This window comes from Zootermopsis nevadensis, unplaced genomic scaffold (assembly GCF_977971745.1).
Source record: "Zootermopsis nevadensis isolate Lab colony 2312 unplaced genomic scaffold, Znev_1.0 Znev_ptg000001l, whole genome shotgun sequence".
NCBI lineage: Eukaryota > Metazoa > Arthropoda > Insecta > Blattodea > Termopsidae > Zootermopsis > Zootermopsis nevadensis.
Genome location: NW_028259133.1, coordinates 8,388,751 through 8,395,648, shown reverse-complemented (window position 1 = coordinate 8,395,648; position 6,898 = coordinate 8,388,751).

The window sequence follows — 6,898 nt, the reverse complement described above, 5'->3', positions numbered from 1 at the left end:
GAACCTCAAATATCAATAGGTCTATAGTTATAATACTTGTAATGCGTGACAACTTTAAGATCACTGCCTTCATCACCACGGTAACGAGTAACTCATTGTCCTGATGAAACGTTGGTCAATTTCTACCAGACTACGCGGCGCTTCAACTCATCATCTTCGTCGTGAGAACCTCAAATCGTACTTTTTATGAGAATTACTGTGATTTTAACAACTGAAATTTAATAAAATCAGCAATTCTTTAAATCAAAACTGCCTGAGAGCTAACACAGAATAAATTCGGTTCTTTCAAGTGAATACCAGCTATATTATTCAAATATAGATTCGCGTACATTTCACGACATTTTCCTTCTCCTGCTACCCTCGACGCTAGATACGAACAGCCAACACAATCCGATATCACAAAAAGGTTGCCGACCCCTGGTCTGTGGGGCTTTCATCGTGATCAATTCGTTTAAGCTGGTAAGGTTAATTTATAATTCATAATCATCCTGAGTGAAATACAGTTCAGGTAAAGATATACATATATTCTATCACAAGTAAAGTCTTTCGCTTTATCACAGCGACACATTTATACAGTTTCTGTTATCATCAGCCACTAAAAATATGATAAATCATATACGCCTACACAGATGACGAAATATGTCACTGTGATAATGTGGAAGAGAGTCTGGATGTGTTAACAGACGGAATATGCATATATATTTTTATCCGAAAACTTCAGTAAGAAGCTTAGTATCGCTCAGATGTAAAACAAATCGCCATGTTTAAAATAACACCGCTGGAACTTAGCCTGAGACATAAGCGACTAGTCAGTACCATCGCATTCTATTTATGAAACAGAGAATTGTCTTACAGAAACAATTTGTCCGTTGTCCTTGTATAGCATAATATATCGGCTGCTGGCAGAAGATCAGACATGTCAAATTACTGACCTATGCTAAGTCAGTTCAACCAGAGACAAGGCTGCACTGTTTTTCTTCATTAAGAAGTCTACTACAGATTGTCACGTACTCCTGCTTTTACGATATGCTATGCGTGTTTCTGCGTGTAACCTATATTTGACATTGCCTTCCACGTTCGCTCACCAGACAAACCATTACCACACCGCACGTTATTTCAGACACGTCTACTTCTCAGACACAAATGTTCTTGGCTACTTTCACAGTAAGATTATGTGCCACTATGCAGGGATGGGAAGTTAAATTACTAGGAATTTTTCAAGTCAGTGAAGAATTAATAGTTAAAGAAAACAGTGACGTGATAATAGAGAAAAATAAAGACACCAGAAAGTGATTTTCCATGAGCAGGTTTTTGCGCAATGAATTGTTCATATCTTATAGCTTATACTTTGTATGAAATATCTTTTTTTACACTTGAGACAAGCTTTGTCAGAAAACATGAAGGAAAGATTCCACTTGGGATACATTGGCCTAGAAGTGAAAGCAATACTAATATCGATCTTAAACGACTAGGATATGAGGGTGTCGAATGGATTGAAATATTGGTCCAGATAAAGATTCCTGTGAATACGAGAATTTACCTTAGAGTTTTCTAAAAGGAGGGGAATTTATTTAATGCCGAGTGACTATCAGGTTCTCATCGAGGTTTGTGCTCTGCAGAGTTAAGTCATTAAGAAACACAAAAGTTTGAATTAATCTGCTTTCGAAGTATTTAATTTTAAACGAATGTCCCCCGATGACTCCATCCTTAATTAAATCCTGCACGTTCGGTTATTAGTGGCTGCAGTTTCAAATAGAGTAGTCTTCTGTTTTGCTTGACCATGGTCGCGGCACCTATTACTATTAACATAATAGTTTAATTGGATAAAAAGTATCCCTGTATATTCGGCATATTTTAACTCTCGAAGAAGAAACGGCTTTGTGGAAGGTACAAAAGAGTTCTAGTCACGAAATCTGATAACATCATATCGCCAGAGAAAAGAGCAGTACAGGGAGAAAAATAACAATTGTCCTCTTAAAAATATAAGAAGAAACAAGATGTCGAGTTTAAGTTGGAGCAAACAGATACAGTAATTAGCTTGACTGTTTAGATTATAAGATAATATGAGTGTCGCCATTAAAATAATAAAATATGCAATATCCTTAAAGAGACCACTTTGTGAAACGACATATTAAATTATTTTTATGACAAGAATTTGCAACTTAGAATTTTCACCTTACAGAAGTCTATTTGTTTTTTATCTGGCGGGATAAACTTATACTTATCCAATGCAAAAGACAAAGGGACTAGAAATATTTAATTAAAAGTTTCATTAACATATTGAAGTTATTCAAGTCTCCATACTGTGCACAGTCGCTATAAAAAGTAGAATCCTGTTTGTTAAACAATTATTTCCTTTTTTTTACTGAACAAGAAGTATAAACGTATAAAACATGCCTATTCAATTAACATACTATTGTTATTCGACAATGTGTGTATGTGTGTGTGTGTGTGAATTTAACTTTTGAATTGAGAATCAGGAATAGCACTTCTCCATACACTGCAGTATGCAGTTAGAAAGATTGGATCTACTGTTTCTTTTAGGACTTTCCTATTATAACTATAAACTTGGAAATGGTTTCCATGAATACCAATGTCAAACAAGTTTGTAGCGGGAGAATACGCGAATAAGCCCAAGAAACTTAAGACGTGGCAAACCAAACTCGTAAAGAGTAATGATTATCAATGAGTATAACGCATGAAGTTGTTACGCGAAACAAACGACCATGAAAGAGTGTAGTATAATAATTTGTTTAACAGTTTTATAGTTCATGCTATGTTCCTCTACATTGCCTCATATCCGTTTATTATTACATTAAAATATCCATAACAGATTATTCAGTAGGAAGAGATTTATGAATGTATGAAGAAATTGTTTAATCTGTGTAAACAACACAAAAACAGTGAGTGTTTCTTGTTGCTCTAAATATAATTAGGTAACCAAACAGACAAATAATAATAATAATAATAATAATAACAATACGCACAACATGTAGGCTGACTTACAAAAGTTGTTTTGTCAACAAGTGTAAGAATTCTCTGTCTAGAGTACTTTATAGCTACCTTACATTTCGTGGTGGTACACAGAACAGGAATGAGAAATGTTACCATAGAGTGAACCATAGAGTAGAATCGATGTTACTTGACATTTAGGATGATGTCTTTCAATATTTCAGACAGAGGGCGAAGAAGCTAGAGTAGTTATCATAATGAACATTGGGTTTTCCTTAAAATGAAAATCTACCCGTCTACTCAACACTATCTCATGAAATAATAAACATTCCTGTATTTTTAGACTATAATGAATCAAACATAATCTTTTCTTTGGTAAGAAGATATTAAGTGGAATCAAATTTGAATCTAGTTTCTTTTTACTATTTTATCTGTTCAGATATTAGAAGGAATGGAGTTTAATAAATTAATTAGGCCTGAAATTTACGCTCTGCAGATGGAGACTCCTTACGTGAAAGAACCGTTATTATATTTTTAAAAAGTACTTAATAGCAATACAACTACATTTTAAGTTATAATGACTACATACGTTTAGGTACACTCCACTTTCGTCCTCAAAACGAGAAATGCAACACAACACTCAAGTAATCTCTCATAACTTTGTGCTTCTACGAAGAAACTTTGAACTCTTTTCAGATTTATTTTAATGACGATTAAAGACGTTAGCGGACAGTTTTGCAAGACAAGTTATTTCCATTTTTAGAAAAAGTGAATCGTAACTTTTGGAATAAAACTGGCTACTTAAAATGTACTAACTGCTCTCTTTCTTTCTTGAGAGTTCTTTTACAAATCCAGTAGCATTGTTGTGCGTTGTATTGAATTCATGTTACCAGATTAACTTCAACCTGCCTAAAATACATTTCTGACAGATGTCATTTACCACTCTGTTGAACTCTACAAACGCAGTTCCGAGGAAAGCAACAAGTAGCGGTTAACACAAATATTTAAAAACGTAGGGTAAAACTGTAGAATTGTAAACAGAAACTGGTCCACCCTTCCCACTTATCTTAGTGCCCTCTACTCCAATTCAGGCAATATAAAGAGACTCAAGGCTGAAGATTTCTATCTTCTGGGTTATTGCGTTGTGTAACCAGAAATCTTCATACTCACCGCTGTGAAAACCTCAAATCTTACAGACTGAAGGCTAATAAATCTTTCGTAAACGTGGGAATATTCGAATAAGTTTATTTGTATCTGACGGTAACAAACCAATTGATTGGAAGTAATAAGTCAGTTAAGTGGAATTTGGGCTCTCATGTTAAAGTAATAACATGGACTGATTTTTGTTGCTGAGCAGGTTTACAGAGGCTTTGAAATGATTTTGGGCACGCAACATAAACCCAAAGCTTGGTGAGCGTCCTCTACCAGTTAGTGTGATAAGAAGGTCTGCCTTTATTGACCGATGACTGTCTTTTATTGGTTATTATTTTATTATATAAAAGAGTATTGTGATCGTTAAACCACTAATCTCAAGACGGTAAAGAAACCAATGAATGCAAATCATCAAACTTATCACAAAGAAAGAAATGGGTTCAAACTTAGCCTATTAATTTACTAAGAAAGATAAGTACACAAAACGTTCTTGGCACAAAAAACAAACAAACTTTTGCTAGTATAAAATAGTTCAGTAACATAAAATAAGTGTCTTATTATCAACACTGAGGCTTCTGAACCGTCTAAATATAAATTTGTTTTCATACACAAAAGTTCGAAAAAGCAATTTTTTTAATGCTACTTGTGTGCTTGTCACCTTTATACACTAGCGTCTAAAGGATTGAAAAGTTTTATTTATATTATGTATGTGTGCATATTGAAGCTCGCAGGTATCATACGACATGAACCTACGTATTAACATTAAATTTTACTTTTTGTTTGTTAAATTTCACATTTTCAAAACATCTGTAAAGATTTCAATCATACTTGTTTCAGTGTATTGTTAATATAATACTTCATGACCATGATAAAACTGGTGTAGAGATATTTTGTTTTTCTTCATAAATTACGTATTGGAATGACTGCGTAATGTTTGAATAGGTTTCTGATAAATAGTCCTTGACTTTTGTGTGGACGTGCGCGCATGTGAGTGGGAGTCTGTTTTATGTGAGAATAAACGCCGAAGCTGCACCCTATACCTCTCATGCAGAATTAACGAGTCACATTAATTTTCAATGAAATCTTGTTCAGTCCCTGTCGGTCTCCACCTTCTCATAGCTTTTCCTGACAAAAACTTTAATGTAGTATAATGTAACGTACGTTTAAGTAAAACATGTCATGTGCATATATTACGGGAGCTAATATCACGTTGGTTCATTTGACAGTATGCGTAACGTAGTTAACTGAAGCCACAGGAGAGTATAATATTAGAAGATTTGAACCTGCGTGTTTAGCTGTCACAGTTAGTTACTTGATTAGACATGTAATAGGTCCAAACACTATCGAGGCCTAAAATTGTTCTCCAAAATACTGTACGTATTTAGTGATCTTCGTATAAGCCAACTAAACCTCTGAAAATATCTGGGTTACATAAAATAATCTTTTATTAATTGTTAAATAGTATGAGAGCTAGTGAGCAAACAGAGATTTTCGTATCTAAATCCGAATCGATTTATAAATCCGTGGAATGAAATGTATTTTTTGTTGACTGCCAAGTCATAAACCCCCCCCCCCCCCCCATTACGAAATGTAACCTTAGATACAGTACCGTATCAAATAATTGTGTAACATTTACGCAGACATTTCATGACATAAAACATTCCCTTACTCCACATAAGCCCGTCGTCCTACAGATGTCGTTAAAAAAAATTTATAAATACGTTTTATGCTTACTAATAAATGTGATAATTTCTGACAAACTTTGTGCATTGCCAACCTTGTTTATATGTTTGATACTTAGGTTTCTGGTTGGTTTTAAGAGAAGTTTGTAATGAAATGAAATGCAATAAGTTTAACATTTATAATAACGTTAACGAAAACGAAGATTTCTGCAGCGCATCCAACAGGAATGAGAACAATTAATAAAACTTCTGCTGAAATTGCCTCGATTTTACCTTCTATAGCTACTGTCATCCAAGTTCGGTGTCTTGGGCTAGAATAGGGCCCCCGGGAATGCATATATACGGTACCTTTACAGTGAGTGGAAAGAAAGAGCGATTTTCTCACACTGCCTAATCTCTCGCAAGGAAACTTGGAAAGATGTTGATTAATAATAATTACATGGCATATAACACTGGTCAACACGTAAAATGTCATGAAAACGAAACTAACCGATCTTGACTAATTTTAGGCTGCTGAAGACGAAAACCACATTAAAATTTGTCGATTGGCTCCTGTTTTCGAATTACGGTTGGGGGCTCATATCAGCGAGTTACTCTACATTACAATCAGTTACAGTACCACCATGCTCTTAAAACGTGATAAGCAACAGTTACCCTGCTCTGTATTACGTGATAAGTTGTTGCCGCCTCAAATGCATCTTAAACTCTTGCAGTATTCCTCGAATCCGGCCAGGTACGGGGTGATTTGTTCTCAGTTAACGGTTCTCTATGAGATTCCTACTTCTTGAGCAGTATTTGTGTCGTGTACGATTAATATGCCCCGTAATTGTGTGAATAGTCCGGATAACTTCTGTTACGTTTGCTTCAAGAAAGTGTACGTTAACTCAAGACATAAAAAAAGGCTTACGAATTGTACTTTGGGTGTAAAGTAGGCGACCAGGGCAAGAACTGGGCTCCACACATATGCTGCACTACCTGTTCATCAAAACTAAACGCGTGGGTGAATCGTAAGGGACGTTCTGTGCCGTTCGCAGTGCCCATGGTATGGAGGGAGCCCACAAATCACATCACAGACTGTTACTGTTAAGACGGAGACAGAACCAGCCTCCGAA